General features: G+C 48.5%; 1 long non-coding RNA gene across 2 annotated transcripts; it reads left to right on the top strand.

Annotated features, from left to right (window-relative positions):
• Window positions 1-219: 219 nt before the first annotated feature.
• Window positions 220-24376, top strand: LOC118915102 (uncharacterized). 2 transcript variants are annotated; one of them, XR_005025927.2, is made up of 4 exons: window positions 220-1396; window positions 19125-19255; window positions 19882-19993; window positions 24240-24376. It is a non-coding gene; the product is annotated as an uncharacterized LOC118915102 (long non-coding RNA). The 2 variants fall into 2 exon arrangements; XR_005025925.2 differs by having other exon boundaries at window positions 19879-19993.
• Window positions 24377-27310: the final 2934 nt, after the last annotated feature.

Here is a 27310-nt window from a genome sequence, read left to right as displayed (position 1 = left end):
CTCTTGACTTGGATGGGAACTGAAATTAAATTCCCAGAAGGTTGGCTTGACGCCTGTTGTCTTTGGAAGGCAGAATAAATTGTATTCAGTGCTGTCGGCTGTGGCTCCAGCTTTGTTTAGAAGCATCGGTTCCTAAGATGTCAGCGTTGACGCTCAGAGGTCACCTAATGAAAGAGCCAGGAAGAGGGTGTCAGGCGTCCGGGGCCGCTGTCACTGCTCCTCCCCTCCCTGTGATGGTGGGCTTGCTATTTAATCTCCCTCCTGTTTCTCTGTCGTCAAACAGGAAGGCTTCCCTGAGTCTGCAGGGTGGTCACAAAGATCAGACAAAATGCTGACTGCAACACGTAGAAGACCGTGGTTGGCTCCTGTGAGCTCAGAGAAAATTTTTTCTTCTAATTAATTATTGTGGTGCATAGAGTTCTCACCCATCCCTCCTCCTTACTGGAGAAGCCCAGAGGGAAGAAGGAAATGGCTTTCCACAGCCAAACAGCCACTCAGCGGAAGAGTGGGGTCTGGGGCTCAGGTCCTCCTGCCCCCAGCCCTGAGCTCCCTGTAGGGTTTCCTTTTTCCAGATCTCAGGGATCTGAAGGGCTCCGAAGCAGCCCACTGGGAAGTGTAAAATCCCCCGTGGCTTTCAGGATTTTCTCGGTTGAGTTTTTTGGTGGAATTTCAGAGCAGTAGACAGGCTCAAACCAACCTCATACCCAACCAGCCTGACCTGGAGGCTGTGAGGCCAGGGCAAAGTCTGGTTTTATAAGGCCCTTCCGCAAACATGGCCAGAAAACCAAAGAAAAAAAAAAAGCATGTTTAACTGCTCATTTGATCTCCACAATGATAAAAGCCACTGAAGTTTCCCTATTAGCTAACAAACTTCAAAGGTTACATTCAGCATCAGCTGGTGTGTTTAACAGCATGTTTCCTGAGTGCCTAGGATGGGCAGATGCGGTGCTAGGTGCTTTTCCATTTGGCCTTACTGAGGCCTCATGACCTCCCCACAGGTAGGGTGATGTTCATTCTACAGTTGGGGCCGCAGAATGTGAGAATAGTTTCAGAGTTGAGCAAACAGCTGGCATGGCCAGAGTGGGAAGCCAGGAGCTTCGGCTGTGTCTGGTGTCCCCCCCACCTTAGCAACCCCCCATCTCAACAGAAACGGCTGCTTGTTCAAGCCCAGTTTGGCATTCCCTCCCATCCACAATCATCGCCTCGAGTGACACGGTACCCAGTTAGTCGAATTGTGGTCAGACTGGTGGTGCCCATGCAGACGTAGAAATACTGATGACCTCGTTTCTCCCGGGGTCTGTTAGCTTCTGAGGAATCTGATGGAAGTCAAGGAGCAGCAACACGATCCAGGAGCCGAAATACCCGGGCCTGCCTCTGAACTGTCAGGGACACGCAGGTAAGGTCCTCTTGAAGTGGAAGAGAGAAGTCTGGGTGAATCTGATGGGTTATGACAAGCCCGCACATGCCAAGCCCTGTGGGGCTACAAAGGTTCACTGGGTCGAGCGGGACCACGCCGGGCTGGGATCCCAAGCTGGGCACCGCCTCTGTGAGCGCGCTCTGATGCCACTTTCTGCTTTGTGTCTCCGAGCTTCCATTTCCACATCTGAGGATATGGCTACTGATAAAAACTTTCAGGGATTGTAGTGAGGATGAAAAATCATGCCTTTACTGGAAACTAAATTCACACTCAACTCTTGACCTCAGATGCCAGGCACAGACCTGGGTGGTTACAAGTGTCACTTCCTGAGCCAGACTGCCTGGGGTCAAGTCCAGGAAGTGACCTGGAAGCATTTCATTTAATTTAAGCCTCAGTGTTCGTATCTGAAGATAGGGCTGCTAATAGCACATACTTCATAGTTTATCCTGAGAATGACAGCTACGCAAACATGGCTTTCAGCCCGTGAGCAAACATAGCCAAGACAGACGGTAGAAGGTGGTGTGGTGTGTGTGGTAGAGAATTTTAAGACAAGAACGAAGTCCTAGTCACCAAAACACCAAAGTCATACAGATGTGGCTAAAATCCTGCTACACAAGGTACAGCGAGAATAATGGTTAGTGCAGAGGACGGCACTTCATCAACTGTGGAAGGTCTGCAGTTGATGAGAGGTGAAGTCAGAACTCATGGCGGTGTCGTCGGCGTGGTGGTTGTATCCTGGAGGGCTGGGCCCATGTCTGCTGGTTTCTAAGACCACCCCGGCACACAGGAGAAGCCAAGTCACTCCCAGAGCTTGAACCAGTATGTGGCACATTCCATGGGGCTCTCTGGGTGTTTGCCAAGCTGCATATGTGCCTGCCCGGTAGGACTGATTTCCTAAGATGCTGGGCCCTCTGCACTCGACACACGAGCACTTTGCATATATGCATATGTGGACCGTTCTCTGCCAATTTTAGTGCTTCACTAACGTTTGCTGATATTACCATCTGCCAAGGGAATTCCACATGCCATCTACCCTTTCCTAGGAAGGAAAAGAAATGGTTATTGGTTTGCAATAGTCTTTGTCTTCTATTTTTAATGTGCACCTAGCTGTGGTTTTAAGAAGTGGATATTAAACCATCTCCAGGAATTATGCCCCCCTCCCTAAATTTCTGCATTTGCACAACTGTCCTTCAGTGAAACCTGAAATTAAATCACCTTCCTCTTGAGTAGTCATTCTAGTATTTGCAGGTTTCCTGGGAAGGAATATTAAAAGAAGTGATCGGTTCTGTGAGCCCTTTGCTTCCACAGAGACACCCTTGAACATCGGTGGTGTGTGGCTGCAGCCAGGAGCACAGTGTGGTCCCTCTCCTGTGCCCTCCTTGTGCAGCTCCGCCCTGGACATAGTCTCTTCCTCTGAGTATTCTAGCCCACCCAGCTGCATGTCCCTAGAGCATGCTGGGCCGTTGATATCTGACCTTGTTGCAGGCCGTTCTGTCCATCAGGAACAGTCTCTCCCACATGTCCACTCATTCTCCACCTGGACTTCAGCCGGGCGTCCCTTGTCTTCTCTCCCCAGTAGCTCTCTCGGGTCTCTGGTAAGAGCATCTTGATTTCCCTCTGTGGTTCCGCTTGGCTCTCACCTTTGGGCCCTCAGCACAAAGCCAAAGTCCTCACCGTGGTTTCCAAGGTGCTGGAAGCTCTCCATGTCCCACCTGCCTCTGAAGTGCATTTTCCCCATCATTCCCTAGGGCCAAGCTTGGGGACATCTGCTGTCCCCCAAAGTTGTCCAGCCCTTTCTTGCCACAGGCCTGGGAGATGGCTCTTCCAGCTGTGGCAGCCCTCTGACCCCAGACACACACTTGAGCTCCTGCCTAACGTAGCCTCTTTCTCTGGGAGGCCTTTCCTGACAACCCTTTTGAATGTGGCAATCACCACCCCTCCTCTGGGCTTGCTTTTCTCCCTAGCATTTGTACTTATATACCTGACCTGTATGTGTTTTATTCATTTGCAAGCTCACCGAGGACAGCAAGTTCTGTCCTTTCCGTCTTGATGCAGCCTCTTCTCTCAGAGCTGTGCTTGGCTCACAATGTTCCTTAACGGATGTTCTGCAGTGAATGTAGTCAGGAGAGAGCTGATGTGTCCCCGTCCCGTTCCTCTGACTCCAGGGATGGACATGTGTCCTATGCCTGCCCAGGCAGCATCTCCTACCCCCTGGAAGCAGGGATTGGCTCAGAGAGGCCATCCCAGCTCTCAGACAGGCCAGGCAGTCAGCGCAAATGCTCCTAGAAAAGAAGCCCTTTTCTTCTCTGGCGTTTCTGAATGGATAAACTACGCCCCCACCCCCACCCCCACCCCACGCTGCAGGAGGCCATTGAACAGTGCGCAGGGAAAGAGGCCTGAGGGGGAAGCTTGTGAAAGTAAAGCCAAGAGGTGGAGATAAACCTTCCCCAGGGCCTGTGAACTAGCTTCTGTTCCTGCTAACTCCCCTGGGTCCACCCATACCTGAATCTCTACTTCTGACGCATGTTTACGTGGGCCAATGAAATCCCTCTTTTGGTGAAGCCAAGGTGACCTGGGATCAAGCCCCTTGCAACAGAGAGTCCTGACTAGTTTCAGGGACAAGGCCTCCTCCCCGAGGAAGCTCTCCTGCCCCCCTTGGGAGACCAGGTGTTGGTCTTCCTGCTCCCTGCCTGCACGTTGCGTATTTCTCCCTGCTGGCTCTCATATTGTGTTGTAAAGAATGATTGGCCTATTGATCTCTACCAGTCTGAGCATTCCTTGAGGGCAAGACCTCATACAAGCCATTTTTAGACATTCCATACCTAAAACATAGACACATATTGGTTGAACCAACAGTTGAATGAATGAAATTGGCTAGTACTATTCTGCTGAGTGAGCTCCATTTAGGTGCTCACCTGTTTTCAAACATATCCCACCCAAACACCTTTCTTGGCAGAACTTTCTCGGGCCTCGGACTTCTCCAGAACTGGTATCTTTCCAGATGTGTGTGCCTTCTTGAAGAGCCAACCCAGAGCAAGCTGAGATGGCTGCTTTATTCTCTACCAGACGCCGGCCCATGTCATTTAGGGAAGTGGCATTTCAAACAGATTAACTTCAGCAAACTGAGCCCTGCAGCAAATGAGAAATTCCCTTTGATTAAAAAATACCTTTTATTTCAAACACATGGAGCCAAAGGGTGAGTTTATGTTTTTAATAAGCTGTTCCGTATTCTGAAATTGATTTTATTTCTCAAAGTGGAATGAAAGGGGATAGGGAAATAATTTATTGGGGTTTATCCACATAGCCAATGTGTTCGTTTGCAGATTACATTTGGAGTGGCATAGGTGGGTATTGTTTAATGATTTAGGGGGTGCTTTAAGACCCTAACCCATAGGTCAATGAGTAAGCAGGGAGATGGGAAAGGCTATCTTGCTTTGAATAACAGAATGAGGGGCAGCTCCTGACTTGGGAGCTTCTGTGCCTTCCCAGCTTCCCAAGGCTCTGTGCACAGAGGCCCATCTCTAGACAGGCATCTCAGTTCCCAGCCTGGCCCAGCAGGGTCACAAGAATGTCAACAGCTTCCAGCAGAACTTGAAATCAGTCACGCCACGAGCAGATCTGTGAGGGCATCATGGACGAGGTGCTGAATCGTTCCTCTGGAGGAAAGAGGCAAATAACACCATCGCCTGGCCCTTCCCTCCTTAGGGGAAGCCATCCCAGCTCCCCATACGTATTTGCCCTGCACCTAGGAAGTCCAAGTACTGTTTCTAAGACTCCTTGTATGGTAGGCTGGCATAGGGATGGTTCAAAAACTCTTGCCCCCTGCACTGGGACCAGGAGGCTGATTCCCAGTCTCAGCTCTGCTGCCCTCTCTGTGTTCTTGGGGAAGTTGTAGGACTTCTTGCCTCCGGTCACATGGAATGCTGCACTGGTGGGTGGCCTCTAAGGGCCCTCTCAGTGCTTACTCCTCTAAGTACTGATGTTATGGTGGCTTGTGGGACTTGACCCTATCACAACTGACCCATATAAATATTAGGTTTTTTGTCTGTCAGCAACAAGGAGAGATAACTGATCCTGGATTAGATAAACTTGCAGCAAGAGAAGCCAGCCAGTCCAGCCCCTCTCTGGGAGGCCCTGTGCCCTAGCCAACTGTGAAGGCAGTGAGCGCAGGCCTGGGTGTGTCCTCAGCCCCAGGTACTGTGTGGCCTGCCTTCCCCCCATTGACTCCTGGACCTACTAACCTAATGACCTCTGGCAACCATCAGTTTCCTGCTGCAGATCCTTCTTGGTCATTGCTTTGCAGGCTGGAGTCTTAGCTTTTGTATTTGATTTACATGCCTTTCCTAGCTGGCCACAGCCTGCCTCAAACCTTGCTTCATGTCTAGCCGCATCCCCACATCCCTTTCCTGGACACATGATGCTCATTCAGGCATCAGCCCTTGAACATGCTGCGCTGTTCACTTGGAGCACCGTTTCTTTTCTCTGGTCAAGAAACTCTTACTCATCCTGCAAGAGCCAGTTCAAATATCCCCTTCTATAGAATGCCCTATCTGACCTCTCCAGGCACATTGAACATACTTGACTCATATTTTCACAGCACCTTGTACTGATTGCCAGCTGCCGAGCCACACTCTCACCCCTCCCCATTGCCCTCTGCTCATCTCCAAATGGCCCCTGATCTCCCCAACAGATATTTACTGAAAAGAGCTTGGCACTGAGCTACAGATATACTCAAAAATGATTGGTCCCCACTCCAAAGCCAATAAACAATGGACAGTTGTAGCACAGCGTGGCCGAGGCTATGGTGGGAGAAAAGCAAAAGTCAGCTGGAGCACAGAGCACCCCGCATACCCAGCTGCCAAGGTATGCCTACCATCGCCAGTCTCCCCCACTGGGCTGGAGCTCGTCCTCGGGTGGGGCTCACATCTAGCTAAGAGCTCCGCTCCCTAGCCCTTGCTAGGTGGGCAAGGATGCTCAAACTGTTGGCTCTTCAAGATGAAGTTGTTTAAGAGCTCACAGAACTGCCCAGTCAAGGGAATGGTTTCTCTCATTATGTGTAGACTTTTTAATTCAGTTACAGGCGATAACTCTTCTGTTTTGTTCTTAGATATTTATATACAGGGAGAGACTTTCGTTTTTACAGCAGTTTTGGGTTTGCAAAAAAATTGAGAGGAAGGTGAAGATTCCCCTAGACTCCATACCCTGTGCATGCACAGTCTCCCTCATTACCAGTATCATACTCCAGAAGTGGATAGTTTTTATCAGGGATGAACCAACACTGATGAATCATAGTCACCCAAAGTCCACAGTTACATTAAGGTTCACTCTTGGTGTAGTATATTCTATGGGTTTGGACAAATGCATAATGATGGGTATCCATCATTATAATACGTTCACTGCCCTAAAAATTCCCTGTGCTCTGTCTGCCTCCTCTTAGCTTTTGGGGTTTTCTTGACCTGACTAGTCTCTCCCTGTGTTGACTAACACCTGTTCATCCTTTGGCTCTCATCTCAAACATCCCTTTTGCAGAGAAAACTCTGTCTTTTGAGACCCCTGATACAGTTTGGTTTTTCTTCAAAACATTTGTAGAGTTATTATAGTTGGTCATATATATGTATTTGTGCAATAGGTTGATTGGTGCCATTCTTCCTCACTAGGGGACCAGGGGTGTGTGTGTTTAATTGTTGTTTCTCCATTGTGTCTATCCCAGGGCTTATCACAGAACCTGGCACGGAGTAGGTCTTCTATACAATGGGTGAATTTGCTTTTGCTATTCAAGTACTTGCTATGCAATGAGTGACTGGGAAGGGGAGCAGGGGTGGAGCCTGGTCACCTACACCTGGCTTGTGCACGCAGTGTAGCAGTCTGGAAGTCCTCTCTGCTGATGCACAGCAGCAAAGGGCTGGAAGGAGCTAATGATGGTGAGCCAGATTCCTCCAGCTTCCTAATAACTGCATTGCAGATGATGGAGGTAAAAGTGGGGACAGGTTAAGGTAGGGATGGGGTGGGGGTATCAAGCTAACTTGCACTTTTCTTAAAGAGATGCCTCCCAGAAACCACACACACACACACAGCTTAGTTAAATCATTTGTATCCATACACTCTAAATATATACAGAGAAATAATGCACATATGCATGTTTCTATAATTTATTTCTACTAACTAGACATTGAGAGTATTTGCATCTACCAAAACTATATAAATTATTTGTTTCCTTAAATTATAGATGGTATATTTATAACAAGCATCTATAAATGGGAGTGCGTGTTATAAATATATAATCCTGTCTGCTAACATTTCTCAGCTGTACGCTGCATGCCAAGCTCTGTGCCAGGCACCGATTATTTCATTCAATCTTCATAGTTATCCCACTGAGCAGATACAAGGCAGTGCTTTTCAACTTGCTCCTTTTTAAATAAAACCTTTTTCAAAAAATAAAAATAAACTCTGTGGAAACTCCAGCATATAGAGCAGATGAAAGGCTTACTGTGTAGGTTGCAGGAGACTGGCAACTTCCCCAGCCTCCCTCCCTCCCTCAGGACACCCCTGCTGTGTGGAGAGGAAGACACAGGTGTACTGGATCCCCAGGCTGAGAAGCTCACCACATGCTGGCTCTGTGATTTGGGCCAAGTGGTTTAAATCTCTGAGCCCCAGTTTCCTAACCTCCAATATCCTGAAGAAGTTCACAGTCAGGATTAAATGAGATAATATATATGTTTTTAAAAAGCAACCTCTTAACACAGTGCCTAGCACAGAGTAGGTCCTAAGTACTTATAATCTGATTTGATTCTGTCTTAGGTGGGCCTGGCCAGCAACAGGCCTTGTAGTAATTCATGGGAAAGAGGTGTATAAGGAAGTGTTTGCACAAAATCCCTGGTGTGGTTGTGGGGAAGTGGGGCTGGGGATTGAGGGTTCCAAGCCAAGCTATGATGTCAAAGTCCCATAGAGGGTGACTTGGGCTAAGCCCCATAGGGGAGTGTTAGGGACCGTGCTGGCCATGATTTCAGAGTAGTCCTCCCAGGGGCCAGTGGAGCTGGGGTATTGATAATCTCACATCCATTACCTGAAGGCTGTTGCTTCACTCTGCTGCCCTGCGGACCAGCAAAGCAGGCTCCTCCCGCCTCAGGGCAGCCCTCCGGTGAAGTGAGTAGCTGCTCCCGGTACAGCTGGGAGGGAAAGCGGCTAACAGCCGGGGGGCCTTGAATTGGTGAAGTTTGCCTGCAGGACTTGGGGGTGTGGGTGGGGCCCTGACAGTGGCCGCCCCAGAGTCCTAGTAGGTAGTGATCTGCCATAGTTTAGAAGCGGACTTTATTCATCATCTGTGCCTTTGCTGAACGAAATCAAAGGGCCAAGTACAATCACCCCGGCGTCCAGCTTGTTCTCGCCTGGGTATCTGACGCTTCTTCCTGAAAAGGCTTCCCTGGGAAGGAGATGGGAGAGCTCGTTCCTCCACAGCACAGAGCGCCAGCCCCAGGCACCTGAGGCGCACCTGGCCCTGTGCTCTGGATGAGAACCGCGAGGGAGCACGTTTCCAAAGCACGTGTGCCCAGGGGACAGTAATGGAACCACACTCACGAGAGAGCCATGCACACTGATGCAAGGTGTCCTCGAGGGCCACTCCAGGTGGGTCCTTACGTAATGCTCGGCCCTTTGATCCTCACACCAACTTGATGAGACATCTTTCTCTTTTCTTTCCCATTTCCACGCTGAGTCCCTGGGGCTCAGAGAGGTTGTATACCTTCCCTGAGGTCTCAGAGCTAGTCAAGGCCGGAACAGGAGTTCCAGGTCTGATCCTTTGGACTTCCCTTCACCGCCCTGCCCTTCAGTTAACCTTACAGATCTGGGAACCAGGAGGGATGCTTTAACATTGCTAATTGGGAAGAGGCTGCGAGGATATTACCCAATCTAGAGAACATTCTCTTGAGATCTCTAGGTGCTGCCCCCCCTCGACCTTGTCCAGCTGTCCAAACCGGGAAGCAGATGAGACTTCAAGGAGGGACAGTCCCTTTTGTCCACTGAATTAACCTATGTCAACTTATTTCCCACTAAATTCCAAGCTGTGGTATAGAAGCTCTAATTAACACTGAGAAGCTCGGATGTGTCCAATGGGAATGTCCCGAGAACATATGCATATAAACTTGTCCTCCAAACCCATCCCTAATACTAATTAGCCCGACAAGTTCTCCAAGGGGCTCGTCTGCTAATTCAGAGCCCGATGATGAGCTGTCTCTTCCTCGCCTCGGAGATCAAGGACATGACTGTCTTCATCTCCATTACTAGCGTTCATGCCAATGGCCAAACAGAACCTCAGAATCATCAGTGGCTCCCCACTGCCTGGCAGATCAAGGGTAAGTCCTCCACAAAGCAATTCTGCCCAGTGTGCTCCCCTATACTCAACTCTGACATGATGGAGTTCTTCCCGAGCCCACTGAGACCCCACTTGCGGACCACACTTCCCCAGTCTGGGAGGTGCCTCTGACTTCCTACTACACTGACCTCAGATAGAACCGTATGTTAAGGGGCCTTTGTGTGCAGAGCTGGCAGATTTCATAAACGTGTGGGGCCGGCAGGCGGGCAACCAAAAATCTCCTCCCAGCAGTATCCTGGTTTTTCCCTGTGGAGTGTGTTGTTGCTATTTCTCTGTCCTTCAGGCCCCTTAGCTGCAAAATGGGAACTTGATCCTTACAACAACCTTATCTCGTGGCTGGGCATGAGAGCTAAATGAGTCAGAGCCTGGAAGACGCTTAGAAGAGTGCCTGGCCAACAGTGAGCACGACAAAACGTTAGCTGTTGGTGGTGATTTCTTCTCCCACTGAGCCTCCTGTAGGGACTATACGCCACATTTGGGCACCAGGCCGTGCTGAGAGTGAAAGCACCTAGACCAGGTAGCCACCTCCTCAGTAGACGCTTACCTCATCTCTCTCCTTTATAATCCATTCTTACCCTACAGTCATTGCAATGTCTTTAAAAAATTAATCTGACATTGTCATTCCTATTATTTGGAATTTTATTTCAGATCCTTATCCGCTGATAAGACCTACCTACACTGACTTCTGAACGACCTCTCCCACCTCATTTCTAAATATAGTCCCCTTGGTTCATGCTTCTGCAATGACCTTACTAATCCTAGGACACCTGAGAACGCTACTGCCTCTGGGCCTTTGCACCTGCCTCCCCCTCTTCTAGAACCTTCTTCACTCAGTTCTTTCAGCTGAAACCTTGCTTCATTAGAGGCCACCTGAAATGTGTTTTCAGGAGGGTACAGGGTGACACTGAGATCCAAACCCATGGCTTAAAACACCAGATCAAGAACAGGGACAGAGAATAGCAGCTGGAGGGTGGGGAAAGGATTGGAATTGGAGCCATCAAGCTTCTTAGGGGATGTCGTGTGGAAAAGGGCAGATTTGCTTTGCTAGTCGACCTGGGAAAACTGGGATGAAGGACTAGGAAAGATGGGGGCCACACCTTTCTGCTTAGCCTCAGGGAGAACATTCCCTCACATAGTTGTGTAAATCAGCCTGTGTACAGAAGGCAGGGAGAGACAGAGGAAAGAGGCAGGCACTCCAGATGGGTTGGTGACAGGTTTAATAAGTGAGGGAACTTACAGGCTTGTCTCTGGCACCCACAGATGAGTAGGTCTACACACCCGCCCGCTGGAACCTTTAACATTTATACAGAGGCCTCACCGTAGTTCCATCCAGATGGTCTCAGCCACAGCTTACTCTCTCACGGCTGGGTCCTTGCAACAGGTCCAACTATGGGAACAGTGGGCACGCATAGTCCAAGGACAGGGGAGGCCATGGGCTTCCAATTGCCTAGGCTCGCTCTCTGGTCAGCTGACAGTCACAGCCTCTTGAGGGCTTCCACCAACCCCACCAGAACTATCCAGAACTACACGAGCAGCCTCAGGAGTTTTGCAAGCGGAGGCTGAAGGGCCACTAGGCAAGACAATCCAGCCATCAGCTGCAAGTGGGGGTGCTGCTGAATGTGGAAATAACTCAGACCAGAGCTTCTGGGTTTCCTGACTTTGTTTCTGGGCGTTCTATCTCTAGAAGTCCCTGGTAGGAACAGAAATGACCCTGGAAGGGAGAAAGTTCCTTAGCCCATCATGAGACATTTTATCTTCACTTGCTACTGAGGTTTGAGAGGTGTCTGAAAGCAGGTGCTTTGTTCTGTAAGACTCACGATCTTACAATGCTCACTAGACTGAAACAGAAATATTTGGCTTCAGGATTTTCCAGAACATTTCACAGGACACAAAATCTCTGATGCAGAGTGTTGTATTGACCCCAGCCCTCACTCATAGGCCTTCATGGCACTGTGGATAGGTCTGTCCTGGCAATCAGTACAAAGTACTGTAATGATGTGTTTTGCATGTGTGCAAAAAAATGAATTTTGCATGTGTGGTGCAGTCTTATTTATTTCTGTATCCCTAGTGAATTCACTGTGTGTGTGTGCACACACACCTGGTATATGTACAGAATGGATAAGCAAGATGTGTGCATGACGATCAAGATAGAACTTCCAAATGTTAGACAGTCGAGGTTATTGTCTTCTGAATCTGAATGCAAGCTCTGGTGGGCTCATAAGTTTTCTGCTCATAGAAAATAATAGACTTCCTGTATCCCTTGAAATCTTGATTTAAAAATCCCATGTAATTCCAGTCCCATGTAATCATGAAAACTCTCAAGGGCCTTAGTGGCAAATCTTCTCCCTTCCCTAGCTTGGGGTCAGCTTGGGATGAAGTCTGCAGGGGCAAAACAGGAGTGTGGGTGGCTTCTTTTCCGATTCTCTGACTGTCCTCTTTCTACTCAATGACCAGTTTCTGATGTATGGGAGAAAATAGAAATAGACAAGTCCCTAGCCTAGTACTATCCTAATCATAAGCTGGCTTTGTCCTTTTAGGTCTGGCTATTGCTCAAAGCTAACTCTTTGTCCTGTGGGTTTTCCAGAAGGCCTTCCCTGGCCCTCTCCTACACCCTAACTCACCCTGGCCCTGTGTCTCTATTCCAAGGTTACTTCTGCATCCCTGCCCCCAGCCGCCAGGCGATCAACAGCAGCTTCTTGCCCCTGGTCCTTCCCACCTTCCTGAGAAACACTCAGGCCTGCTCCAAGATGCCCACTGCAGCTCCCATTTTGCTGAGTGACGGTCTGACCACGGGGCACATTGGTGCATCCCTTGCACCTATGTGAGGGGACCTGTTCCAATGGAGCAGGGCGACCCTCTGGCCAAATAGGATAAATTACCCTTAACTGAGACAAGGACACCTGTGGGGGCAGAAGGCTGGGAGAGGGAGTGGAAATCAGGGATTTGGGGACAAGTAGAGTTTAAGATGTCTATCAGACTTCCCAGTGGAGATGTCTGAGTTCAGAATAGAGATCAGACCTCTCCCCAATAAAACTTGGGGAGGCATCAAGGAATAGAGGGTTATTTACACCCAAAGTCTTGAGGTACTGACCTAGCAGGTGCACGTACAAAGAGAAGAGGTCTGAGGAGGAAGCTGTGGGTCACTCTATTGTTTGTTGGTGGTTAGTATGGAGAAAGACTGGAAAAGGAGAAGCAGAGGCCAGTGAGGGAGAAGGACAGCCAAGGTGGTGCTGTGGTCTCAGTGTTTGTGTCCCCTTAATTCATATGTTAAAATCCTAACCCCCAAACTAGATGGTGCGGGGAGATGGTCCTCGGGAGGTGGTTAGGTCATGAGGGCAAAGACCTCGTGAATGGGCTTAGTGAGATGCTGCAGAGCTCCCTGCCCGTGACGCCAGGTGAGGACGCGGTGACGTGGTGCTGGCAGCTATGAACCAGGAAGGGGCCCCTCACCAGGCGGGATCATACTGGCACCTTCATCTTGGACTTTTCAGCTCCAGGCATTGTGAGAAGTAAATGTTGTGATTCATAAGCTACCCAGTCTGCGGTATCTTGTCATAGCAGCCCAAATAGATTGAGACAGATGGTGTCTTGGAAGTCAACTGAAGAAAGGGTTTTACCAAGGAGGCAGTGATCAACTTATGAAATGTGTCCAGCACTCTGCAACACAACAAGACTGAAGAATGACAGAAATCGCACTGACCAGGCCATTGGTGTCCTTGATGATGGCTCTTTTGGTAGGTTAGTGGAGATGAAGTTTTGACAGGTATGAGTCAAACAGAGAATAGAAAAGGGTAAATACAATCCTTTCCAAGAGGAAGGAGGGAAATGTGTGGTTAAGGAAGAATATTTGAAAACCAGAATATAAAATAGAACACACTTAACTGCTAATCAAAATGATTCCATAGAAAGAGGAAATTTGTTGATACAGGAGAGAAATTCAGAAGGGGAGAACAGGTGGGACAGAGAAGAAGGAATAGCCGTAGATAGGAATATAGATAATCACCAGTAAGAGGTGCAGGTGGGGAGGTAGGTGTACGTGGGGGTGGGAGTAGGAGGAATTTCTCTTCTAATTGCTTCACTTTCTCAGCAAAGTAGCAAACTAGAGGGAAGAGTGGAGAGGACTTTGGGGAGTTTGAGAAGAGAGGAGTACACATGACCTGGGAGAGTGGATTGATGTGGGGAAAGTGGCAGGATTGCCAGGCAGTCATCAAGGCTCACCAAGGCTGATGGTCGTTCATTTAGAATCAGCTTGGCTGGGGCTTTCTTCCAATGAAAGACAGTTGCTTGGATTCAGGAGGAGGGCGGGAGCAGGGAGGATTTAACCAGGACTGGAGTCTTTTCAGGTAAATACAGTGACAGAAAGAAAGGTTGAGGAGATCAAGGTGTGTGAGGGGATAATGGTGATGTTCTGAGAAGTCTGTGCTAGGTTGGAGGAAATGGGGTCATGAGTAGGGTGAGGGACAGTAGATACACGGTAGGATCGTGGGATTGTAGGTTGTGTTGGGGCCAAAGAATTGTTGTACTTAGTGTACTAGAGTGAATGAACAGGAAATAAAAGGAGGTGGTCTGAAAGAGGCGCAGGAGGTTGGGATCCTGACAGGGGTCTAGGAGAATGTAGCTGAGATCGGAGAGGAAGTCTGATTCGGAGGCCACGGCCATTGAGAGGGGAGAGATGTGGGCGGCTTGGATTCGAATAGTGAAGTGAAGATGGAGAGAGGCATGTAGGGACGGACATGCCAACATGGCCGTGGGGGGCTGTGTGGCACAGGGGTTACAGCATCTTGGCTCTGGAGCCTGACATCCAGGTTTCATTTTTGACCCCACTATTCACCAGCTCTGCCACCTCAGACAAAGTATCTGCAAATACAATATGGATTAATAGAGCACCTACCTTATACCCTGATATAAGGATTAAATGAATTTACACAGGCAAAGCATATAGTCCATAGTAAAATGTCATTAACTGTTAATATTACGTCACTCCTTGGAAGCCAGCAGAGGTTTTACACAGAGGCACCTGCTCTCCAAAGGGCTCATATTCCAAGAGCCACTGGGATCGACTAAGGGTTTTAAGCAAGACAGGATAGATTTAGGTTTTAAAAAGATTATTCTGTCCACTCTGGGGGGATTGGTGTGTTTTGATTTCAAGTAACATTAAAGAAAAGTTTGAGATGTTGTTCTTCCCAATGTGCGTTCATATTTTCATTGCGAACAATGATGAAAGAATGACTATCACAAGATATTTAAGCACAAAAATTATTATGTAGAGTTAGACCAACTTCAAGGAGACAACAGTAATGTTAAGTTTATGAATGTTAAGTTTATAGCTATGGAAATCTTGTTCATGTATTTTTTTAATTAAGTTATCATTGATATACAATCTTATGAAAGTTTCACATGAGCAACATTGTGGTTTCAACATTCACCCATATTATCAAGTCTGCCCCCCACCCCATTGACATGCATTGTAAATGGCGTGGAAACAGACGTATGGGAGGGTGAAGACGCTTCTTGCCATGGTCCTGAGGGCCTTCAGGACTCGCCTCTTTTCCGGGTACCTGAATCTCCACACCACTGCCCGTTCCCACATTCATGCACAGAATTCCCTGAGCTAAACCTCAGGCCTTGGCTTATGAGACACCTTTCTCCCTGGCTATGCCTCTTGCCTCGCCTGGGGCTCCTTGTCACCCTTAAAACTCAGTCACAGCCCATCTTTGAAGATCTCTCTAGTTTCCAAGGCCCGACTGAGTCTCAATTACCCTCTCTGTCGGTGCCTCGGAACTGGTTGGGCGACTCTGGTGTTCAGAGAGGAATACCTCATAAGACTTAGGTTAAGATTTCTTCTTTCAGTGATAAAATCGACCTTTGAAACTTACTAAGCCTCTTGCTCTCTAGACTTAGGGTCACCGTCGGTGTTCAGGGAACAAGCTTTTGGTGGTGTTTCTGGGGCCCCTACCTGGTGGCCTTTGGAGACCATGGAAAAGAAGAGCATGGGGATGTTGTGGGCCGCAAGAGGCTGGGACTCTGACTTCTTAGGTCTCTGGAGGATTGAGGAGAGTCAGTGGCACAGAGGCAGCACCCTCCATCTGGAAGCCTCTATCGTTTTCCACTCAAGGTCCTGAGGCCCTGATCGACATATTTCCTGATTTCTTCTCTCTTTTGAGTAAAGTTTGGAAATAATGAATTGTGATAGTTGTCTATTGTTCTCAAGATCTGTGGTACCTTTTCTCTAAAAGGAAAAAAACATCACATTATTTCAACGAAGGGAACATACGAAGGTGGTAAGGATTCTGTGAGGTTTTCAGTGAAATCTTGTGCCAACTCGCTGTATTTGTCCCCCAGAGAGGAGTGGGCAGCAGTCGCGGGCTTCCTCCCTCCGTGGGGCACAGCCGCTGGGCATGGCTTCCCCAGCCTTCGCTCCAGGATCCCCTGGAAGCCTTCAGGCTGTTCCTCCTTACAGAAGAAGCCCGGGTGGTTTTAGACTTATCGGGACTTCTGAAGCTGAAGAACTTCCCTGGGCAGAGGGCCCACCCGTGGGGTGACAGTGGAATGCTGCCTGGAGAGAGGATAAAGGGTGGCAGGAACCAGCCTTGGGGAAGTTTCCCCCAGGCTCTTCCGGCTTTTCTCTTTCTTTTTCCATTTGTAACTTTTTAATTGTAGTAAAACACATGAAATGTGAAGTTTGCCATCCTAAGTACATTGAGGTGCACAGGACAGGGGCACTAAGTGCAGCTGCACTGCTGTGCAACCATTCCTACCATCTCCAGGACTCTTCATCTTCCCAAACCGAACCTCTGTCCCCACGAGTCACTAACTCTGCGCAGCCCCCAGCACCCACCCTTCTACTTCCTGTCTCCATGGATTTGGCTACTGTCTGTACCTCTGTAAGGGGAATCAGATGTGTTTGTCCTCTGACGGGCTCATTTCACTTTGAGGGTGTCCTCAAGGCTCCTCCACATGGTAGCACGTGTCAGCACTTCCTTCCTCTTTAAGACGACTGCCACTCCACGGTGCGTGCAGAGGGCATGTCTGTGCAGTCATCCCTCAATGGACACTGGGGTTGTTTCTGCCTCGGGTGCTTATAAATGATGCTGCTGTGAATGTGGGTGTCCTTCATTCTGTGTGTTAAAAGAATAAAAAGTAAGCCCTTCCCAGGGTGGGGGACACTGACTGTGCCGAGTGTCTAAAACTGGCCCCTGAGACAGACTCACCGTGCAGGGCTGGGGGTGGCTGTGATTGGCAGACAGCCGACCTTGGGGCCTTCCCCCACCAGCAGGCCTTGTGTGTTTGGGTGTAGGGGAGGGTCCTGCAGGGTGGGACCCAGGGCTGCAATGGGGCTGTCCATGACAAACAGAGAAGAGCCTTCTCCCTCTGCGTCTGGAGGAATTGCTGTCGCCTCACAGCACCAGGGCCTCCCTGGGCTTCCACCCCTGTGTCGGTGGCAGAGAAGGGCACCTGTTGTGGCTGGGGCAGGCTCCTTATCAAAGGCGGTCGGGGAGCCAGATGGTCCGTGTCAGAGACCTGGCTCCTCCGCATGCTGCCTCCGGCGCAGCTTGCTGTTTGTCTAACCTTCAGTTTCCTCATTTGGAAAACAGGACGATGACCCCAGCAGTCAGCTCATAGGGTGGTGGTTGGAATAAAATGTGACGACGTTTGTGAAGAGCTCCCCATAACGTTTGGCCCAGAGTACCATCTCAATAAAGATTTATCCTTTGTCATTTTTATTGTTTTTGCTTCTTTGAGACTATAGAAGCCAGAATTGACTAAGTCCTTTGGACAGATTAATTGCTGTGGGTCATCTCATATCCTAGGAGATGAGAGAGTAGAAAAGTATGTTTGTTTGCTTTTCAAGATCAGTGTAGAATTATTGAATGGCGAGGCAGTGAAGGGGACCCAGGTTTGCCTGTGAGTCTCTCTCTCCTTGACAGTGGCCGCCTGCAGGCAGGAGGGGGCCTGACTGCCCTGAGCGTCCAGGGTGGAGGTGGCCACAGAACACATGCCCACCGAAGAGCTGAAGGCTTCGGGCCTGGGCCCTTCCCTTCCTCCTGCTCTCACCTTGATTTGACCTTGCCGGGTCCCAGCAGTGATCAGCAGGACTTTTCCCTGAATCTCCTTACCCACGGCCACTCTCAGCACTGAGGGGGCATGTTTCAGTGGGGTTGGAGATCTGGGGTCACAGGGGTGATTTTGTTAAGCTGCTGAAGTTTTCTGGGGATTGAATCATCTGATACTTGGAGACAAGAAAACCCGGAGCAGGCCTAGATCCCTGACCTTGCATCACGAGGGCCCCCTCACAGCCCTGTCCTGACCCTGAGCCCAGGATTTCCCTGTCTCCAAGTCTAGAAGCGGGGCCAGCCGCGGCTGCTCCCCAGCGAGGCCGCCCCTGGCACCTGTTGTGTTTCCCCAGCAGGGGGATTGGCAGCTTTTGTTCTTCGTCCAGCAAAGGTGGGCACCATGTGGAAGGTCACTGTCCTGAGGCCCAGCTAACATCTCAGTGTCAGTTCCCACCTCTGCCCACCCAGCGGCACGCTAGGAAGAACACCAGCCTTACTGCCCAGGTGAAGTGCCCAGCGTGGCTCTCCTTACAAGTCAGTTAGCGTCTCTAAACCTCATTCCGCATCTGAAAAGAAACAGGCTGTTAATTCCTTCACGGGGCGCATAGGAAAAGAGGCTTGAAGGACCTGGATCTAGGGGACTGAAGGCTCAGACAATGCCCTCCCTATCTCTTTCTCATTACCCAGGCCTGCGACCTGGACCCTGACCCCAGTTGCTCTTATATTTTTGGTCATCTCCAGGGCTCCCAGGGTCTGCGTGCTCTTCCATCTCCCCTCAGAGCAATCTTCCTGAGTCTCAAAGACCCATCCCCTTCATAAAGCCTTCCTCCCTGCCCAGCTTGGGCAGAATCATGGCTGTCTTCTTTGTGTGTCAGAGTCCATTTGTAAATCCAACAGAAGAGCATTTCTCTGGAATGCCCAGAACCTGGCCTTTTCTGTATTATTAGTGTTTCTGGAGGTTAGACATTTTTAACTGCAATGTAATCCAAAGGTACTAAAGGGTTCTTTAGCTGATTAAAATAGATATTTACACACCCATACCATGTGCACAAATGCAATTCAGCATTTAATTTAGTCCAACATTTCCATTATTACCAAAACAGATCCTCTAAATGGCCAACAGTCTCCATTCCTGCTTATGGGAGACCACCCCTGCCATCTGCAGGCATACCAGGCACTGGGCCTGGGGAGCATCATGGACTGTTGTTTGTAGCTTAGCTGAACACATCGTTTTGTGCCCCTCACCAAAGCCAATTTCCTGTCTGTTTTTTCCCTGATATCATAGAAATGTGATTAATAGTTAACAAAAGAAGCTCTTTCCTGTTGTCTCACATTTGGATGAAACCCCAGAGTTGAGGACAAAGGATGATCAGGACCTTCACATTCAACAGAGAAGTGTGAATCCATCCATGGAAGGTAGGACATGTCCAGTGGCCTAGCAATGCGTGGGGGAGGGCCCATGGGGGAAAGGGTTTGGGAGAAGGGAGATCAAGAGAGGTGGTCTGTACAGATAGTTCTGTAGAGACGAGCAAGGAGAGAATGTAAGAAGAGGAGGGAAGCCACTCGCCATCCAGACAGATGCATGTGAAGCTCCATAATGGTAGCACCCTACCAAACTGAGCTGTTCCATAAATAGTCATTACCAAAAAAAGGGACAATCATGAAAGCATCTGCCCAGAGTGAGTCTCTGCTTTCAGTTTTAGACTGGGTTATTCAATTTCCTCCTATATTTCTGTGATAGCATGCATCACTCTGCAAAGTAGGTATTTTTTACTCCTTCCTGAACCATGACTCAGGGCTTCTGCTGCTTTGCGCTGCATCAGGCACTGGGGATGAAGAGATAAAAGGGCCATGTCTGTCTCAGTGAGCCCAGGCCAGCATGGGACACATAAAATCCAACAGCTGTAGGCCCACTGGACACCTGTAAGGGCAGAGTACTTTTGAGACACAGAAGACAGGTCCTGAGCCAAACCTGGAGTGGGCAGGGGAGGCTTCTGGGAAGAGCAGATTCAAAGCTGATTCCTTTTCAACAATTCCAGTAGGAATTGTCAGGAAACAGAAACAAGCACCTGCATAGACCTGGAGCAGCAAAAGCCATGGAGGTGGGGGGTGAGCTGGGCCATGTGGCTGGAGTGGGAAGTGTAAAGAGAGCAAGTGAGTAGAGGAAGGAGTGATGAGTTGAGGGTGGATGCCATGTCTTCCCTTAGCCTCGCTCCAGATTCCCTTCTCATGGAGCTAGGTTAACCCCTTCCGCTGTAGATAGGACTGCGAAGGTGTTTGGCGTGGTGGGAGGGCATTGCTGAAGGAACGTGTTGCAGTAGCTTGGGGCATGGATGCTGTGGGCTGGGGTGGAGAGGAGGGTTGCTAAGTCTAGAGGCGGGGAAACCAGGTGGGCTGCAGCTGCATGAATGCAGAAGAATGGGCCTGAGCCGCGGATACGGTAATGGGCGCGAAGCAGATGAGGCTCAGAAGCAGGCATTACTTATCCTACTTACAGAGGAGAGAGATGGTTTTCGAAAAGAATAGGAAACTTATCTGGGGTCCCCATATTAAATTAGATCATTCCATGCTTACGCCTATGTTCTTTGGAGAGGAAGAGGTGGAGAAAAGGTCAAGCGAGGCAAGAGGAATAGAACTGAAGGAAGACTACACATAATTTCATCAACATGAGCATAGATTCCCCAGGGAGTCCACACATTTGCTGAGAGCCTTTTGCATGTGTAAGAGTGAAAGGAAGGGGACAAGTGCCTGTAAAACTGGATGCAGCCTTTGGTTCTTCCCTTTGGTGACCCAGCCTTTCCAGCTCCCTATGATTTGACTATTGTTTTCATGGTATCAGATGTCTGTCCTAACACAGGGCAGCAGCGTGGTCTGTGCTGTCTTGATGTCAATGTGCTTCCCTGCTGCCGCAGAGCATCCTTCTGCTCCATGGCCATCAAATGATCCTAAACTGTAAAATCCTAATGATATTCCCCGAACCCTAGAAAAGTGTGTGTGTATATGTTGTTGTTTTTTTTTCCCCCAGAGAGTTACTTATTTGGAAATGAGCTTCTGGAGGGGCAAGCTGTCAAGAGGGGAAATCCACCGTTCACTTTGCTAGTCATTACTTTTTAATCTCGGTATACTTGCACTTTGAATTATCATCATAATGTGTCTCTGGAGGGAGGGAAGCCCCGAAACACTTAAAAGCTATAATGGTCTGCGATAAAAATAATGAGCTGAAAAAAAACCCTTCAGTTAAAAAAATATGTTTTTCCTTAAATGGTAAAATCCATTAGAAATCAATGGAAAGGAACCCCCATTCACTGCACACCTTTTACAGACCAGATACATTGCATATCACTCTCAGAATCATTCTCAAAACAGGACTGTGAGGTAGAGGATATTGCTTCCAGTTTTAAAAGGTGGACATTGAGGCCCAAGAGATTTTTGCTGATGTGCCCAGGGTCAAGCTGTTGTAAAACAGACCCATGTGACTCCATAGCAAATGATCTTATCATGCTTTGGACTGAGTCCAGACCAGGGCTATTGTCACACGGCAGGTTGTCGGTTTATGGGTTTAGCTGCAGAGGAGAAATTTAGGTTGGACACAAGGAAGAACATCCTAATTATTAAATGGTGGAATGGATGGATAAATTATAGATGATTTTACTTATTAATTTGGTACCAGTATGGCTCTATCATTACTAAAATTACTTATTATGTGCTATGCATTGTTATATCAGATGTTTCAAAGTTTGACACCTTCCAGTTCTTACAAACCCTATGGAGAAGGTGTTATAATTAAGGAGCCTGAATCTCAGAGACACCCACCGACGTGCTCAAGATCACACCATTTGAATACAGCGCTGTCCGCCCTGAGAACGTGTGTCCTTCGCCACATCAGGAGGGGCTGAACCTGCACTTTTCTGCCATGATGACAGGAGGGTGAAGGGAATAATCCCATCAGTTGTCCATCAAGCTTTTGTTTTCTAAAAGCAAGATGGTGGCAGTTCAATGATAGTTTCTAAATAATAAAACAATGTAAGATTAGATGTCGACCTACTTACCAGGGCAGAACCTGGGAGAGACATGGGTGCTGGGAAGAGGGTTTCAAGGAAGGAACTTCTTACTTTTCTGTAAGGAAAGGATGACACCTGCAGCTTCAAGAGCAGATTCAAAGCTGATTCCTTTTCAACAATTCCAGTAGGAATTGTCAGGAAACAGAAACAAGAGCAGAAATGCATTGCATATCACTCTCAGAATAATTCTCAAAACAGAATAATTGCATATCACTCTCAGAATAATTCTTGGAATAGGACTGTGAGGTAGATGATACTGCTTTCAGTTTTAAAAGGCAGAAATTGAGGCTCAAGAGATTCTTACTGATGTGCCCAGGGTCAAGGTGTTGTATAAAACAGACACAGGGAGGTGTCCTCTTCTCCTGAAGACCAAGGGCTCCACACCCTCAGGAGCCCCAAGGAAGGTGCTCGACAGAAGCCTCCCTCCCCGCCTCCTGCTGCCATCAGTCCCGCCACGACCAAGTTAATGTGCCTCCTCTGCTCGGTCCCCACGGCCACGGCCCTGCGTTAGCCTCATCTCCTTCCTCCCCTACCTCTTGCCTCCAGGATCTTTCCGTGGGAATCAGACCCCCATTTTGCTGCCAGGCTCATCTTCTTATTTTTTATAGTTAATTTTTTAGTATGTTATTCAATAAAATACACACACACACTCATTCTACAAAGCCTGGAAGATAAAAAAAGAAAAATAATCCCAGAGAAAAAGCAAAATTAGATTTTGGATTATTTCCTTCCAGTTTTTATGATGTGAACATCTTTTTGGTAGCTGGAATTAAATATCAGTTGTTACTTGTGTTGGAGGGTCACCGGAGGCCAAAGAGGTGTAACAGCAGGGGGTGGGGCCAACCAGAGAGGCCTTCACCCCCCTCTTGGAGGGAATCAGGACCCAGGGCATTAAAGTTATGTGTTCTCTTGCATGTCCAGCCAGAGAGCCCCTCGACCAGGTGGGGAACCTCCCAGTGAAAGCCCATTATTTGTTCACAATATTTTCTTGAATTCATCCATGCAAGAAAGTTATACTTCCACTGATAGAAGTTCTCCCCTCCCAATTTGCTTTGGAATTAAAATGTAAGTGGAAGTGATGGGCACCAAGTCCAGTGAATGTTTTAAGGTGGTTCCCTATCTCTTTCTTCTGTCCCGAGTTGGGTTTGTTCTGGATAGTGGCTGCTCCTTAGCCCTGGAATGAAGAGGTTTGGAACAGAGATGTGCCCCATTTACAGCTTGAGTTGAACTTGACTGTGAGCAAGAAATAAACGTTTGTTTTTGTAATCCACCAAGATTCTTTGGGGGTGGGTGAAATTTATTTCTGCAGCATAAACCTAAGCTGACTGACAGGCCTTTGTTGCATCGGGCGGGATGGACACATACCCCGGGCAGATCTAAAAACTGAAGACCAGGAAAATCGGGATGAAACATTTGAGTTAGGGAGCTCAAAGATATGAGGATATAAGAGTATATATCCTTATGGGGATATAAGAGTAGAGCATGTTCTTGTTCAAGTGGGAATTACCCTGAGGAAGGAGTCCAGAAGAGACACTATTGACAATGTGAGGCATCATTTCTCTTGTGCTTCCTGTGGGCCAGCAGCCCGGCTAAGGGAGATTATAGGCATTATATCATTGCATCTTCCCCCATGTTCTAGAAGGCACATGTCCCTTATTAGGAGCATTTCAGATCAGGACGTTGTTGAGGGCTTGGAGTTTAGTAATTTAACACCCTCACGTGGCTCGCACATGGTAAAGCTGTAATTCAGATGCGGGTCTCTCTCTTCAGCATCTGCCTATTTCAACTCATAAGGGTGGATTCCCAGCCAAATTACCCTCAGGGCTGCTGATGCAAAGATACCTCCTGGACAGGACAGCGTGGGGAGGGTGGGGAGAGTGGCAAGATTCGCTACAGCAAATCACTCCGCTGGTAGAAGAGAAAGCGCTGGTCTCTCCTCTTTCATTTTGAGGGAAACTCCTCAAAGAAAGGCTTGGTGGGTTTGCACAGCTGCAAAGGTGTAGGTCTGAAGTTACAAGTGAGGCAGGAGCTTAGAGAAATTTAAATGACAAACTCTTATATTCTCAACAACTTTTTTTTCTGATCGTAAAAGTAAAACACCTCCTATTACAGAATTGGTTGAAGCTCAGGTGGAAGAAATACAACAAAAAGTAGCTTATGCAAGAGGAAGAGGTTTGGGGAAGACACTGGGGTAGGTCACAGAACCCGGAGACTGGAACGTGGAGGGGCCCCCAGACGGCTGGACGCCAGACCCTGAAACACAACAGAATCCCTTCTGACCTGCTCTTGGCTCTGCTTCTTTGGAAAACAGTTTTCTTGTCTGTTCTTGTCTGTTCCAGCCTCGTCCAGCGGCCAGCTCTCAAGCTCCCATGCCTTATGTTTCAGCCACCTGGAGACAGACGGTTTCATTTCCTTTCCAAAGCTCTGGGAGAGGACTTGGATTTGGGGCATTGTATTCGAGTGTCTACACCTGAGCCATTCACTGGGGCCTGGGCTGTTGGCATTTTGCACACACACAGCAGTGCCTGCGTTCCTGGGTCAATGAGGTGGGAAGTTCAAAAGAAGAGCTGAGGCCATGAAGGCTCAGCCTGCATGTGCTCTGGAGAATGTTTGGACAAAACAAAAAATAGTAACAGAAGCGGAAGACACAAAGGGTCCTGCCTCCTGGAGGCCACTGGTTGGCATAGGCTTGTGTATTTCTTGATTACATTTTTTGAATGCATGTGCCACCACGACTGAAACCATATCACACATACTCATTAAAGCACAGTTATCCGAGACAAATTCTGGGTCTCAGATGGAAGATGATAGGAAGTGGGGTTTACTGTCAGATAATGTGTTCATCACTTTGACCAAATGAAAACCAAACTCAAAGCAAAACACAAAAATTCAAGGCATTGGTTATAAATTTCAGAGGTGCAGCACGTGTACATATACAAAGGCTTCTCTTCAAAGCACTAAACTTAGCATGTCATCCCCCTGGTAACTCTTTGTTGCCTCTTGAAAAAAACCCCAAACTCTTTGACACAGCAAATGTGGCTTCTGTCCCTGGACTCTGCCCTTTTACCCTGGCCTCCTCCCGAAACTCAGTTGACTGGGGTTCCTCCATTGTTTCATTTATGTACTCACTTATCACACATTTACTAAAGTAGATACTGGAGACATAGATATGAGTGTGACACCCTTTTTGTTTAGGGACTTTACCGCTCAGCAGGGGAGGAGGGTGAGTAATCAGGAAATGCCTGAAGATCAGTAATTGCTGAGATGGAGGGAAGCCCCTGGCCTGTGGGCATGCAATACCTCGACCTTGACAGGGCCAAAGTGGGAAAGGTCACTTGTAACTTGATTTGGGTCACAGAGCCAAGAACTGACAAATTCCAGACTCCTTCTTTTCCAATTTTTCCAGGAAATTGGTACCTAAATCATTGTGTCACTTCCCCTGTGGCTTTTCTTCCTCTTGACTGCTCATTTCTGAGCCTTGTCCAGCTCCCACAAGACAAGCACAGGAAAGAAACAAGAGCGCCTTTGTGCCACGGCCACTTCTACCCTGCTCTCCTGTGCCCTTCCAGCTGGTGCCCACCGGTGGGCCTGGCAGTCCCCGCTGCAGTTCCTCCAGCCCCCTCCACTCCTTTGTCAACAACCTCTAACATCGCCCCATTTAATGAGTCGGGCCCACCTACAACGTGTCTGGGCCGACTCCATCGTCAGAATTGACATGTCACTTTTGCAGTTGTTGAGCTGCCTTCTGTGTGTATAACTGCAAAAAGGATCTTTTCCCTTTTGCATCTGCTGCTTAGTCAGTCATGGAGCCACTACAGGAAAATGCCTCGAATCAGTGAAATTATTTATGGAGAACACTTAGTGCCTCTGCCGAGGTGTCTGTGCCCAGGATGTTCTGACTGTAGCAGAGAAAAGAAGCCCCTGGTCTTCAGATGAACTAGGGAAGGGGTGATCGGCGGAGTTGGGCAGGTGCCTAGAGGATGGTGTGTGTGTGTGTGTGTGCATGCCTGTGGATGTGTGCTCATCTGTGTGTGCATGCACTTGTGTGCAGATGTATTCACAGAGATAATACAGAGATAAAAAAAGTGGGCCTGGGGTTGTGCTTGCATGAAGGTGGTTGTGCATCGCAGATGTGTCAGGCAGGAGAGAATTCACTTGCTCATACATTTATTCACCAACAGCAAAATATGCTGGATTCTGACTCTGCCAGGTTCTGAGACAGCACTGGGAATTCAAAACTGAGTAAATTGAGATTTCTACTCCCAAGCAATACACACAGTCAGCAGCAGGGTTTCTCAACCTCAACATGAATGACCTTTTGGGCCAGCTGATCCTTTGTTGGGGTGGGGGGCTGTCTTGAACCCTGCCAGGTGTTTAGCAGCATCTTCGCCCCCGCCTGCTAGATGCTAGGTCACGGGGGCCGGGAGGCCTGCTTTGGGCCATCCTGTGGACTGTGGTTTCCAAGGGACTCTGCCTGCATGCCTCCCATTAATTATGGACAAATGAAGAGCTTGTGGCTTGTACCAGTGGGTCATTAAATCAGAGGCAGGGTGGACTCAATTACGTGTCTGCCAGTCTGGGTCTGGTGGACGCTCCCCACTCCTCTGTCAACCACACAATAAAGATGCCTAATGACAGAGGGCTAGTGGGTAGCCACCCTACCCTCCATATTCTCATCCTCTTCCTGTGGCCGTACAGGCTTCTATTTCAGGCCCTGTGTCTGCTTCACATCCTGTTCCCACCATAGCCTTGCGCGACCCCTCCGCTTGGCTCAGGCGATGAAGTCATGCCAGGGACATTTTGCTCTCAGGCCAGAGGGGCGAGGTCGCCAGCTCTGGGCAGGGGTCAGGTGTCACTGGTCAGACACTGGGGGGAAAAGGATAGACAAAGGAAAGAAGAAAAAATTAGAAAGCTGACTCTCCTGTCTACTTAAGGAATATTCTAAATGTTAATTTAGAAGCTAAAAATGCCCATTTTCCCTTGGGCATTGTTCACTTCTAATAGTTATCTATGCTGTACAAATCTATACTGTCCCCCTGGGGCCTAGAAGAGCTATTTGCACCTTAAATGAAAACAAAATGCAGCTTGTAAATATTTTGATTTTTCCTGAACTGGCCTGTGGGTCAGCAAAGGCTGTTCAGAACTAGGAAGCACCAGGAGGCAGGGTCTGGAAAGAGAACAAGCTGGTCGGGGGCAGGTCTTTGTCCTTTGTAAGTCAGGCTGTTTATCTCCCATCTGGTCCCTTAACTGCTGGCTAGTGTGTCCCAACAGTGCTTGAGGGAGACAAGGGCTGCGGTCAGGCTGCTTCTCAGGCCAGCACACAGCAGGGGAGGAAGGGAACGAGGGTAGTTTCCAATGGCTGCTGAGTACATCGCCACAAGCTTAGTGGTTTCAGACACCAGTTTACCCT

Source organism: Manis pentadactyla, chromosome 3 (genome assembly GCF_030020395.1).
Source record: "Manis pentadactyla isolate mManPen7 chromosome 3, mManPen7.hap1, whole genome shotgun sequence".
Lineage (NCBI taxonomy): Eukaryota > Metazoa > Chordata > Mammalia > Pholidota > Manidae > Manis > Manis pentadactyla.
Note: the sequence above shows the minus strand (reverse complement) of the source record. Positions and strands in the feature narration are given on the sequence as shown.